This window comes from Myodes glareolus, chromosome 19 (genome assembly GCF_982192425.1).
Source record: "Myodes glareolus chromosome 19, mMyoGla1.1, whole genome shotgun sequence".
Classification (NCBI taxonomy): Eukaryota; Metazoa; Chordata; class Mammalia; order Rodentia; family Cricetidae; genus Myodes; species Myodes glareolus.
Genome location: NC_142044.1, coordinates 36,883,946 through 36,897,421, shown reverse-complemented (window position 1 = coordinate 36,897,421; position 13,476 = coordinate 36,883,946). Strand labels below are relative to the sequence as shown.

Sequence of the window (13,476 nt, the reverse complement as noted above, 5' to 3'; positions counted from 1 at the left end):
GGAGCCGAAATGAAGGTCCACCTTTCACAGGCCAGATACATCGCTCTCAATTCACTGGTCCATAATTTTTTTTTCTTCCTTAGACTTAACTTTGTCCTCTGCTCTGCCAACACCCTGCCAGGTCCAAGAGATACCAGACAGTTCCATACCACAAACCCTGGACAGGAGTAAAGTGACCAGCTACCCCAAGATGTGACCAGCACCCAGCTTTCTCAGCCACCCCCCAGATGAGGTCCACAAATAAGCTTGAAACTGTCTTGACAGTCCACCGTCCCAGTTCCCTCAACCTGCCAGGACTATCTTCCCACCTTTTTATTATAAGAAAATGATGGAACTGTTATAATCTGTGGGCTTGGTCTGTCACCTGGGTACCCTGTCCCTTTAAGAGATAACAAATGATGCATGGCTAAAGCCCAACAACCCAAACCCCAGATCCCAGGCATCTCTGGGCCCACAGGACAGTGACTGCTCTGGAAAGGACATGCCAATACCCTATAGTAACACAAGGCCAGAACCATTTAATTCTCTGCTCTCTTTTGGTACCTGCCTGGAAAGTCACATGAGGAAGACAGATGGCTTGGTGGCCTCTTGACCCCAGAGGTGCAGCAGTATCTCATACCTTCCTCTCTGAGGGGCATCAGTAGCCACTATTCCAGAGCAGCTTCCCAGTTTCCAGACCAGGGAGGTACACAATGAGGTGCCCTCAGTAGGGAAAAGGGCCCCGGCTGCTATCCCTCCGCCTAGCTCTCATCCACAGGCCTTAGGAAGGCATTGGGGGAGAATTTTCCAGGAAGTAGATCCCAGACCCACAGGGCTCTGTACGTGGGATCCTAAGTCAAGGATCCCTGGAGGGGGAAGGGGAAACAAGATCTCACTCCTGTCCCCCTACCTAGACAGACTGGCCCACTTTCCAAAACTTCTGCTTTGCAGTTTTGGATGTAATCTGTCACAGCTCCCAACACTCCAGCCACCCAGGATGCCCTGTGGCTTCTGCAGCTGGGAGGAGGAGTGGATTTCCATCCAGGTACAGTGTGTACTGGGCACCAGAGACAGCAGATGAGGGTGCTGGTCAAAGTGGAGAAGCCCCTCTGACCTGGGAAGGGAAAGCATCTAGCCCAGCCCCATAAGCCCTCATGTCTACTCCATGGCCTCAGACCCTCAGACCGACATTCCTACCCTCCTAGAGTCTTTCAAATCATCCAGACCAGAATCATTCATCTCTGGCCTCACTGGCTGAGGAGATAATTGAAGAAAAAAGGTTTCAAAATTAGAATTGATTCATTCAAGATCCCGTGAATGTGATCAGGGCTTTTATTTCATTCATGAATGAAGGAGGGGGGCAATGAGATGAAACTGCTTCTCAATGTTAAAGATCCCACCCCCCAGAAAGAACTCTCTTTGCTAGAGATACCCCTCCCCGATGTCTAGTGGATGACACCAGCTCTGTCTTCTGCTCCAGAAGCAGGATATAATACCGCACTCCCTTTGTGAAGTGGGTTTTACCTAACACTCCAATCAGAGACAGCGTGAAAGACAAGGTCCCCCTAAAACTTGCCTGGGAAGGGATTTGATGACCCATGTTCAGGGTCTGCTGGACAGCTGCAGTGACAAGAGTCTGGTTGGCTTGATGCAGGGCTTAGAGGCACACAGAGAATGAAACAGAAAAAACAGAAATTCACGCCCAGTTCTGCCCACATAGCCAAGGACACTTGCTGAGTGAGGGCTGCCCCGGGACTCCATTGCAGCCCTCATGACCTAGGCTATGTGCCCTGGAGGATGGCAAGGGTAGACAGCCCATTCATGAGGGCCCCTGAATGGCCAGAGGTGATGACGCTGTGGCAATACTCCTTGCTGTTGCTCTCCGCTCTGAACAGTCCCACCCTCTACAGCTAAGCCTGAATAACACTGGCCATCTTGGCCTCCTCTGCACACTCAGGTCCCTTCTTCCCTGAGACTCATGAGGCTGCCAGGGCCTACCCCAGCTCCTCTCAGGGAATGACTGGGGAAGCCTCCCTTCTCCACCTGTCTGCCCCCAGCTAAATACACTGAAGTTGAAGCGTCAGTCCGAGGGATGTTTGTCAGCTGGTGTCCTTGGCTCCAATGAGCCCTGTGCCTCGTCTGCCCATATCACCTCCCTTCATTCACTCATTCAGCATAGAGCAGCAGGCCAGAGAAATTAGATAGGATCATTTTAACTCAGGGGTCTAAGACTTCTTGGGTCACAGGCTGATGCCAGACAAGGGCCTGCAGTTCCTGAGCGGAAAAAGCAGAGGTCTCCTTTCCTGTGCTTCCGCAAGAGATGTCAGGGAAAGGCAGCCAAACCATCTGCCTTTCGCTCATTCTCTGGTTCCGGAAACCTTGCTGTGACCAGGCTCCCCAGGTACTTTCTGTCCACAACATTATTCCTTCAACAGACACGAGCTGAGGGCCTGTAGGGCCCAGCGCTCACCTCTTCTGCTGCCGTTGGTTAGGAAGACTGAATTTGTGTGAGCAGGGAGAGCCTCTGAGAGGGGAAAACTTGAGGATACAGCAGTAACCGACAATGAGCCAGACTCATTGCACACTCTATTCTTCTTAGCGTCCGACTTGACCCTTGGAGGATGACAGCTAATGTGAGGACATATTTCTGGGATGAGTGGGGTCTTGGCACCTCAGGACTCAAAACTCCTCTCCAGCTTCTCTTCTTGGAGTATGGGAAAGCATCCTCTGCTGAAAAAGATCTTAAGAGGCCAGGCTACCTCATCGGCCCATCTAGCTGCAGCACCGTGTACGACACGGCCTTTATCTTAACCAACTCTCTGCTCCTTGAGGCTTATAGTAGGTTTGTGTTTCACTTACTTTGTTGTCCACTGTACTTTTCCACCCCAGTGTCCAGCCTGCCATATGTCAGATGGACAGAAGGCAGAAGTGAGGGGTAGAAACCTTATACAGAGTGGCCTTAAATCACCTGTGTTCTCCACCCCTCAGCACTCCTGGCTCTTCCTTAGACACAGATGCTACCCTCCCAGGCCTCTGCCCCATTCTCTAGGCCACTTCTATTTCCCCCGTTCCCTGAGGGATGTGCCTACCACCCTCACAGCCCCTCCCACCCAGTCATAATCCAACCCTCATGACGCAATGTCTCCCAAGAGCACAGTGCCTACAGCGCACCATCGTGGGTAGCACCATCGTGGGGACCGGCTCTGCCCAAGCCTGATAAGTACTTGATCAGCCTTCATCACAGCCTCATGCAGTAGGCGTTGCAGAGGCAAAATAGCTTAGGGATTTTTCCAGGGCTGACCCTCAAATCCACCTAGGTATCCCCAGGCCACTAACCCTCCAGACTCTCTTGGGTTCACTACCATCTCATTCTAAAAGATACCCACCATCTCCATAGCAGAGCCAGCCAAATTAGGGTAGGAAGGAGGAGGCAGGCCTGGTCCCTAAAGGCTCGCTTTCCCAGAAAAGCTTTGACAATGTCAAACAGAGTGCACACCACACCCCCACAACTCTCTCCTAGAAAAACACCTTAAGGCTTCAGGCCTGCCAGAGAAGCTGCTTCTAAAGGTGTCCCTTCCCTTTCATTCACTGGCCACTGATGTAGTTTCCTGAGGGTTCTCAGGACTGCTGGAGGATCTGCCAATAGGTACAAAGGGAAAAGAGGACCTGCAGGTTCGGTAACAAGACCACACAGCAGTAGTGGAGGTGCAGGGCTTCCACAGGAGCACAGAGCAGGCAGCTGCCTCTGGCCTGGCTCTATGGGAGTAGGAGAGAGGATTGCTGTGGGTGTGAAGGCTGCCTTGTGTCCCAGAGAGTCTGATCAGGGTCCTTCTGAATTCTCACCTCACCCTCAGACCACCCTGAGGACTCCCAAACCTAGGATTCCTCCGGGAACTCTAGTTCCCATCTGGGACTCAGATTCAAAGGTGAAGAACACTCTCTTGGGACAACTGAGGTGGCAATTAAGGAAATGTATCTGCTATAGTCCAGAAATGGAAGAAAAACCCTGACAAGTCAGACTGTCTTCCTGAGCCTGAGTCACTTGGCACCTACCCTGGGCCGCTTGATGTTGACCGATTCCCGCTGAGTGACAGCTCAGTTGAGTAGAGAGAAGTAGGGTGGCCACCTCTTTTGCCTCCTCCTCAATGGGCCTTTCCTCTTGAAAGGGCCCAGAGTTGTCAGCTGCCTCCACTTCATACCCTTCAAAAATCTCATAAGACACCATGCACCTTCAAATGGCTTTGCAGTGGATACCCAGCCCACTTACTCCTTCTGCTATGTTGGCCAGGCTGGCCATCACGAGAACAAACCTCCACCCAGTATCTTCAGCCTCCAACATGCCACATCCTCCTTGCTGTGGGTCTCTGTGATCGCTTCCTGCTGCTGTGAGGCCTCCTCCCTCCCAACCACCCAGCACATATCTCTGTGTGCTTCAAGCCTCAGCCATCATCCCCATTCCTTGGTGAAGCCTGTACCCATTCTCCAAGCAGAGATGTCCCCTCTGCTCACTCGCCCTCTTGCATGACTGTGCTGTCAAAGTCTGTCTTCCCTGCCGGCTTCTAGGCTTTGCCTCCTCCCTTTCCCACGTGACAGGACAGGATATCCTGGGTGCTCTATGCAGACTAATGAAAGAAGCTGTAGAGGTAGCCTGGTGGGCAGCCATGGCCACCATGAACTGGAAGCCAAGAAGAGCCCCACAACCCTGCATCTTTCTCTGCAAATATGGGAACCACCTACCAACACTGGCCCACACTGCCCTGTCCTGTATGCTGGTGCCCCAATTCCTTCCCCCCACCCATAGGTAATGGAGACAGATGCAAGTCAGCAAAACATAGTGCAATCTAAAGCCCCTGGCAAAGTTAGCCCTGTCCTGGGGTTCTGTGCCCTTAAAGAAGCAGCCTCAAGTGTCCCACAGCTTAAACAGTCCAGGCCTTCTTTGGGACAAGATTCCTTTCCTTCAGGTCCCCGCTAGGGTGAGGGTGACCCCGTGTGGTTTGAATGTGAATTATCCCAACATAGCTGAAGTGTTGAAGTCTTTGTGCTCAACTGGTGGATCCAGTCATTGAGAGGTGACTGGACTCTGTTCTCATCAATGGATTAATCCATTGCTGGAGTCATAAATGGTGGCATTTAGGAGGTGGGGTCTTGCTCAAAGTGGTTCATTAGGAGACTTTTACTGAAGGACATTGTCTGGTGCTCTGCATCCTGGTCCTTAGGGAGTAAGTAATTTACTCTGTCCCACAGCTAAGCAATGGATTCAGTCACCCATGGGATAAAATAGTTGAAACTCCAAGCCAAAATAATCTTTCCTTGTCGCAGAGACTGAACACCTACCACATTGCACCAGTGCACTACTAATAGATTCTTGAAACTCCACCCAAAGGGGTGACAAAGAGGGAAATGGCAGCCAGCACAAGACCTTCTGAGAAGCCCCCACCCTGGCCTCGTAGCAGAGGGGCAGTCTGTGGCATGGTGCAGACTATGTCCTCTTTAGTGTGAAATCCAGGGGGCTCATTTTTCTATCACATTATTTTTTTTTTGAGCTGTCAGCAGTGATGATCCATGAGCCACCCTAAGGTGCACACTCCGGCCACCCAAGGGCCAACCTCAGTCTAGCAGTGAAACTTCCAGTCACAGAGGGGCTGGGTCCTCGCTTCCGGAACACGGCAAGTACAGAGGATCCGGTGGTTAGGTGGCACCCGTGATGGACCATCCCACCCTTGGAGGTGCTGGCCCTTCTCCCTTCCCCTCTGCAGCTCACCCTGATTTCGGAGCCGAGTTTAGAGTTCTCATTTTCTGTCAATAATCTTTGCATGGCATCTGCCCTCATTGTTCTGTTCTTACTCCCCGTCAGGAAACAGCGAATCCCTGTGAATCCCTGTTACAAAGCAATGGTGGCCCAGATGGGACCTTCTGTCTGAGCTCATAGGCCCTTCCCTGGCTGGGAGCTGTTGTCAGAGAAGGACAGAGACCAGACTGAGCTTTGCTCGGGGATTCCCCATGAGGCAAGAAGTGGTGCCAAGTCCCTGAAAAGAGTTTGGGTATAGATTCTATTTGCCACGTGGAGTCTGGTGCTTGTAGGGCACAGTGCGGGGAGTTACAGGACTCTGCTGCAGAAGCTGGGCAATGTTTCCTGGTTTGGCCAAATGAAAATGGCTGTAACCTGGACAGCAACTGTCTGGTTCAAATTATTTGTCTGTTGGGAGCACCCAATTAGAGGCAGCCTGTTTCTATTACCTGGAACCCTTTTTCTCCCAGCTCACAAGCCTGCTTCCTTTTCCCGTATGACCTACATGAGCATCTGATTGGTCAGATTCAAAGCTAATCTTTTACTTCAGTTTTGAAAGAGAAAAAAAAAAAAGACATGTTCTAGGATTGCGAAGTCACAGTGTTGGGGCCTAGGGGTTAAAAAATAGAGGGTCCCCTTGGTTTTGTCCCCCCCCAGTGAGTTCTCCTGCACAACCTTGGGGCATATACACAGGGTATGGTGAAATCCACTCCCCCACCCCTGGCCAAAGCTCTACTAGGAAGTTTGGCTCAGCTGGCTCTGTTGGTTCCCGGCCTCTGGAGAACAAACAGATGTGTTCCTATTTCCATGGTGGTCTGTGGGCTCAGGGTTGGTAGTGGATGCTTTAACAGCCTCAGTAATTTTCCATGCAGAATCATAGCTGTCCCAGGTAGTCAGCACATCCTGTCAAAGGTTAGACAGCAATAGGCTGACATGGGCCCCAGTTTGAGAAGGCACAGAAAGAAAAGGCTAAATAAAAAAATGGACGTCTGGGGCCCTGACCTCAAACAGAACCTCCACAGGCCTGAGCCTAGGTGAGTCTCCATGTTCTTAGGAGACCCTTAGAACAGTATGGGGGACCCTCTGTGGTAGACAACTAAGGGTTTAAGTTCAAAGGAATCTGTAGGTTGTGAGTGTGTTGGGAGGAATCCATCCAGACCCCCAAGTCACATGACTGCCCAATGCTACCATGGTTCTAATCAATGTTAAGTTTTCAAAAGCAGAACAAGGAAGGTGGCTGAACTAGTAGTGGGGCCTGGTGAGACCTTTGTCCCGACAGGAGTAATCTAAACACAGCCACTACTCAAAAGGTCGCATCTGCTGTCACTGTCTCACAGATAAAATGAGATTCTGTTTCAAACTGTTCCCCACATCCTGGGTCGACCCAGCCGAGGTCAGGGTCCCTGGCTTGCCCCGCTGTCTTTGGCAGAGTACCAGAGGGTGGTGTGCCAGAAAATACGTGACATTTTTTGTGCTGGCATGTCAGGTCGAATCCCGACTTGAACCATCTAAAGGCTATAGGAGGCCACTTGGATTGATGATATAGAAGACTCCAGTCTCTCACACAGGTTTGGGACAGTTAAAAAAAAATCTCCCCAAAATTCTACCAGGGCTACAGTGGTCATCACAATACTTCTACTAGAGATCTTGTGTTCTTTTTTTTTTTTTTTTTTTTTTTTGACGGTCTTCACTTTTTTTAATTCTTATGTACAAAGACTGGCGTTGATCTGTTTCACTGGGTAGAGTCTTGAAGAATCCAATCAAGGTCGCTTAGTCCAACTTAATGAAGCCGATATCTTTCGCATACTGCCGGAAACACTGGCGGCACATGTTCAGCCCGTATTTCCGGATCAGACCGTGGCAGTTTGAGCAGACGCGGCAGGAGTGGGATCCCTGGCCGAACTTCCGCGGGTGACTCCAGTAGAGCTGCTGGTGACCCATGTTGCCTCACTGACGGTCGACGAGCCAAAAGGCAGATCTTGTGTTCTTGACAGCCTAACGCCTTTTGTAGTTGTAGATGAGAACCCATAAAGCCCCAAACTATCATTTCTCAGGGTACAGACAGACAGACATATCTGCTAAGGATCTCCAAACTCATCTCAAGCTAACTGCTTAACATGTTTAATAGTGACCCTTGAACAATTCCCTTATTTCACAGGAAGTGGGCTCGGAAGCAGGTCTACACCCCAAAGGAATGTTCCTCAGGAATGAGAGGCCAAAATGTCACAGGGAGGGGGCAGTAAGCAGTGCGGTGACAACTTCAGGAGATTTTTCTGAAGAGGAAGGAGGCCTCTCAGGAGGGCCTAGGCAGACACAGCAGCTGCCCTGGGGTTTCTCATTCGGAAATTTTCTGGGGACACGAGATTGACCCCAAGCCCTAGACCTCAGTTCTTCTCTGAGGTCTGCTCAAATATTTTTGTCTGGACAATATCTGAATGTCTCTCAGCCATTCATGGTGGTAGCTTTTCTTAGCACCCCCCTCTCTGCGCCAGCCTGACCCAACTTAATTGAGCAAGGCCTGGCTTTGGTCCTTCCAGGAGTAGCTTTGCAGCGGGGAGACCCTTTCTGCCCACAAAACTGTCACCTGTTGACTTTATTTTCCTTCAACTCCTACTGTATCAGAACTCCCTCAACAGGCTCTGATTTCCAGAACCTCACCCAGGGACTCAGTATCCCTCATTGAGGGAAAGAAACTAAAAATGAGGACTAGAACCCATCTTGTCACTGGTGGGTCACCACACCTGTTTAAACAAGGCTTTAGGGTATGAGCCCTGTACTGAAGTCAGCTGAATTCTAGACCAGGGGTCGTTCCTGAGGCCAAGGGAGGGCAGTGTAAGGGACTCATGGGGCTGTTTTTCTCTTGCTAACCTTTCTATCTTCAGCCTGCACAGCTGTTGCCTAGTCTGTTACCCTGGGTTGGGGGTTACTGGTGATCTTTCAGAGTGGTAGGAGACAGTTGACTTAGCCACACCCCCTCCAACTGTCAGTCTGAGGGGCATTGCAAATCTAAGAGCAAAATAGTCCAAATGCCCTGGGGATAGCCTAGGTTAGTCCACAGAACTGACTATGTCCTGAGGTCATCTGGACAACGCTCATTCTCTGACCGTCAGGTCATTAGTCAGACTTGGAACTTGGTGGGGGCTTCCCAGGCTAGAAGCCAAAGTGCAGGGCTCTAGGGAGGATTCCAAGCAGTTGGTCTGGCCTGTTCAGACCGTGAATCAGACTATGTACATGGTGTTTAAGCCTGCTAGGAGGCTAAGTCTCTTCCTGGAACTGTCAGATGGGCTCCTTAGGGCCTTGGTGGGACTCTTCCCAGCAGTCCTTCTGGCTTTTCAAATGATAGGGAGCCTGACTTCCATGGCTTGAGTAATGAATGACTGACACCTCTGTAGGTGGCTCCCCGCCCAGTGCCTCTCAACTGACCTCAGTGTCAGTTAGGATGGAATCCTCAGGGGTGAGGGTCCCTCCTGACCTCCAGGAGGGCTGTTGGGATGTTGCCTCTCAAGCCCCCACCCCCACCCAGCCCCAGGGCTTCTGGTTGGATTTCTCAGAACACAGTCCCTACTGAGGCTTGGGGGTTAGTAACCCAAAGACAGGTCTGCCTTTGGGGAGGCAATTTCCGCCTTAATTAAGCCCCATGGTTGACCCAACTGGGGCCTCGTCCAGTTCTGTCATCTCAGTACCTTCGAAGTCTGTTCCCTGTCCATGAGGACCAAATCCCACAATGGGGGCCTCGGGACTTCCTTTAGAAGTTTCAATAGGCTATGGCAGAGGGCCTCTTGGGTGCAGATACCCACATCCTGAACTATGAGGAAGACCCTCTCCCTCTTCATCCTTGCTCCTCCCTGCTGTTATCAAGTTCTGCACACCTTCCCTAGTTTACATTCTTCTGCCACCTCTCCCTAGCCCACAGTCCTGTCTGGATAGTCAGGTGACATCAGAGAAACTCAGCAAATGTCTCCTCAGACATGGGGGTGGGCAGCATACCTGGTAGCAGCTGGTCGCCGTCCTCTGTAAAGCTCCCTCCCTTCGGGAAGCTGTTGGGAGTCCCAGACGGTTCCTCTACCCTTGGCTTAGCTTGACCTCGTTTCATTCTTCCTTGAACCTTGGCACAGGCAGATCCAAAAGTATTCAGCGAGTTTACCTCTGGCTAGCTGCAAGCAGTCCACGATCACACAGTGTCCCTTCTTCTCTTCAGGCTGCCCAAGGCCACCAAGTTCAGGACTTCCAGGAGTCGGCAGAGCCCTGGGTCAGTTCTTGCTGCACAGTTTCCCTCCCCAAAGCCAGAGGTATGATTTTACAGAGTGTCTTCTGCTTACCTTTCAAAACAAACAAACCAAAACCAACCAAACAGAAAACTAAAAGAAAAAAAAACCCATAGCTTTTTGTATTTTAAGTAGCATTTTGGTTGTCGTTTTGTTTTGTTGAATTGATAACAGTAAAGCATCCTCCTTTGCAACCCCTTCTTCCCCCTTCTGGAAATTTTAAAAGAGGATTCAGAAAACAAAATCTAGAATCACAATGTCTGGGAAAAATGGATCTTAAATTAGAATTCTGGGACTTTGTCCCTGAGCCAGACAATATCCAAGTGGTCGGTCAGTCAGCATTAAGATCAGGTTTCCAGAACTGCCCACTGGGCATCTCCTTTTGACTCCCGTGGCTATTTAAGCCTTGGGAAAAGTCCTTAAATAGTGAATTTTCATGCATTTCTAATTTTACCCCATGGATTAAATTCCTGAAAGTGGGATTCAGGGACAAGCAAGCCATGCCCCTGGATAAGGGAGTCCTTGACAGTAAATGACCCGTACAGGTACAGATGCAGGTGACCAGCAGGGTTCTTAGGAGCTCTTGCTGTTGGCTGACCTCTGTATGATCACCCAAGCCATGTGCATGCGTGGGTAACAGGCCTTTTTCATGTGTTTCTTTGATTAGCCTGGAGGCCATCTCTCGAGCTGCCTTACAGCGTGTGGAAGGAGCGCTCTTCATCTACAGCAGTCAGTGTTTACTGATGCAGCCTCCGTGTGCACAGGCTGACCGCTGACCTTCTAGTGACCCTCAGAAGCTCACCGTCTATAGGGGTCCAGGAACACCAACCAGAGGATAAGGATACAGCTGGAGAGCTCAGGTGGGGGAGACCGCAGCCGAGGGATGGGCAGGTGACACAACGAAGGAGTGAGGGACGAGAAGGCAGTCAAGACCGGTTCAGGTAATATGACAGTTTACACAGAGCTGGTGGTGGGTCCCTTGTGCCTCCCCTGAAGCTGAAGAGGACTGTGGCTTCATGGAGACAGGCTGGGGCTGACCGCAAGAGACGTGGCAGGGAACTGTAGCTGGGAGAACCAGGCTGCTGGAGCTGTACAGGCACCTCCGGCACTTGCGAGATCGAGAGAATGAGGGGGATGAGGAGAGTGGGAAAGCTGATTTCTTGGGTAGTCAGACATGGTTCAAGCTGGCTGGATTAGGTCAAAGAGGAAGGACAGTTTGCATGGGAGAGGCCAGCAAGCAAGGGATAGGAGGGGAAGAGTGGGTGGAACAGACAGTGTTATCGCCTCTGTTCTTGGCAAGTCTCTGGTTCAGACCTTATCTGCCATCCATAGTCACACTGACCCCCTCTGGACTCAGTGACCCACCCTCATCTAGAGTCTTCCTCTGGTTTCCTTGTCTGGTCCTCCATGCAACCTTCCAGACTCTGTTTCCCCTTCACTTCTACCCTAGACTTGGAGACAGTCACTTGAGAATGACTTTTGTGGCTTCCATGAAAAGATTGTAAGGGGGCCAATTTGCAAGGGAGAGGTCCAGCTTTTCTAGAGTCCTTTTGAGGCTTGTGAAAACCTCACTCTAGCTTGGTGAGCAGGGCTACTAAGAGCGCAAAGTGGTGGGAAGAGTTCGGGACGCGACAGCCTGAAGGAAGCAGGCCAGCTGTGATCGCCAGGCAGCGGCATGGCCTTTGTGGCTTGGAAACTCAGAGCCTCTAGCTGGGGCTGGCAATAGCGAAAAGCAGATGGGTCGTGGCAGGGCCGGGCACTAGGTGACCAGATAGGACCTTGAGGACCCAGGTGGGCAATAGACTTCTCAAAATGGTGCACTCTTAAGGCCACCCACACTGCCTAGGCTTGACTCAGCCCCCGGCACTGGGTAGGACAGGGCACAACAATGGCACATATGCCAGAGCCCCAGTAGAGATGCTCCCCTCGACTAGGAGGCGGACCCCTCCCGCTCATGCTCTCCCCACTCACGGCCTAGCATGCCCAGCCATTCACTCAATCTCTTACTCCTCATTTGCGCTCTCTCTCTCTCTCTCTCTCTCTCTTCCTCACTGATAGTCACCCATTGCTTATCCCATAGCATCATAGCATCCATTCTTCCCTGGTACAGTGAGCACCCTCACTGCCAGGTTGTTGAGCATAGGTCTGAAGGCAAACAGAGCTTTCTTTTCAGAAAAGGCAGATGCTCAGAGGTCCCCTGTGCCATAGAGTTGATGGGTGAGGCCATGTGAAAACTTAGGACAGAGGGATAAAGAAGTCACAGGCAAAGGGTTACAGCTAGGCAGGTAGGGCTGATCAGAGCATCCAGAACAAGGAGCCTCAGGGTGGGAGGGAACAGGCTGTGTATTAATTGCACGGCAAATACTGAAAGAAACAAAGAAGGAAAGTTATTTAATGACTCACGTCTTCATGGCAGCGAGGAACAGCTCAGGTCATGGCAGGCCAGGACACTGCAGAATGCTGGCCACTCCGCTCCACTCACGGTCTCCTTTCCTCCTCTTGTTCCATCTGGGGCTCCAGCCTATGGAATGGTGCCATCCAACATCTGGGCCAGGTCTTCTCCTCTCCAGTGATCCCTTCTGAAAGTATCCTCACAGATTTTCCCAGAGGTGTGATTGGATAACCTCCTAGGTACTTCTAAATCCATTTAAGCTGACAATGAAGGTAGGGTAGGCAGCCTGAGGCGAAAGTTTTCTATTAGAGTTGCAAGACAGGGGAAAGTGATGGAGAGTGGATCTCAGGACACTTGTGAGGGTCCCATACCTGGCAGGGTTAGAGATGTACTAATTGGGAAACTGGCTAGTCTGTCACTGGGGAGTCTGGTGTATGCCCCAACTTGGCAAGACTGAGCAGATGGGACATTTGCTCAGGGTTCTTAGGAGATATACCAAGTATAGGTGAATCTGTAGTCAACACCCAAGATCAGGTGCTCTGAACTGAGGGCCTCCAGGTGGCCTTGGTGATACATAGGGTCCCCTGCACCATTTTTATATGTCCAAGGAGAACCTCTGAAACCTATGTGTGGGTAGCATGGCTCATCCATGGACAAGAGGCTGAAACCAAGTTCAGAGGATGCCAGAAGAAAGGATTGTCAGGGTGAAGGTGGCAGGGTAGCCTTGGAGTCACCACCACACCCCATGCTAAGTAGCTGTCTTAGTCACTGTTCTATTGGTGTGAAGAGACACCACAACCAAGGCAATTCTTATAAAAGCAAGCATTTGGTTGGGGACTAGCTTACAGTTTCACATCGTCATGGCAAGAAGTATGGTGGGCAAGCATGGTGCCACCAGGCAGGCTCACTCTGGAGCAGAGACTAAGAGCTTCATCCTGATCTGTAGGCTGAAAGAGAGGGAGGCACTGGGCCTGGAGTGAGCTTTTGAAAACTTAAAGCCCACTCCCAGCGTCACACTTCCTCCAACAAGACCACATCTCCAAATCCTTTTC

At 50.9% G+C, this 13,476-nt stretch overlaps 1 protein-coding gene and 1 pseudogene across 8 annotated transcripts in view; one reads left to right on the top strand and one right to left on the bottom strand.

The window, feature by feature from the left end:
• Positions 1-7,433: 7,433 nt before the first annotated feature.
• On the bottom strand, positions 7,434-8,670 carry LOC148118935 (small ribosomal subunit protein uS14 pseudogene; annotated as a pseudogene).
• Positions 8,671-9,230: 560 nt separating this feature from the next.
• LOC125415197 (maestro heat-like repeat family member 5) overlaps positions 9,231-13,476 on the top strand; it is a 36,640-nt gene continuing 32,394 nt past the window's right edge. For 5 of the 8 annotated variants that reach the window (XM_048457374.3, XM_087898850.1, XM_087898846.1 and 2 more), the window contains exons 1-3: positions 9,231-9,344; positions 9,966-10,056; positions 10,700-10,973. The gene's annotated coding sequence lies outside the window, so the exon portion shown is untranslated. The other 3 variants (XM_087898849.1, XM_087898847.1, XM_087898848.1) reach the window with 3 other exon arrangements.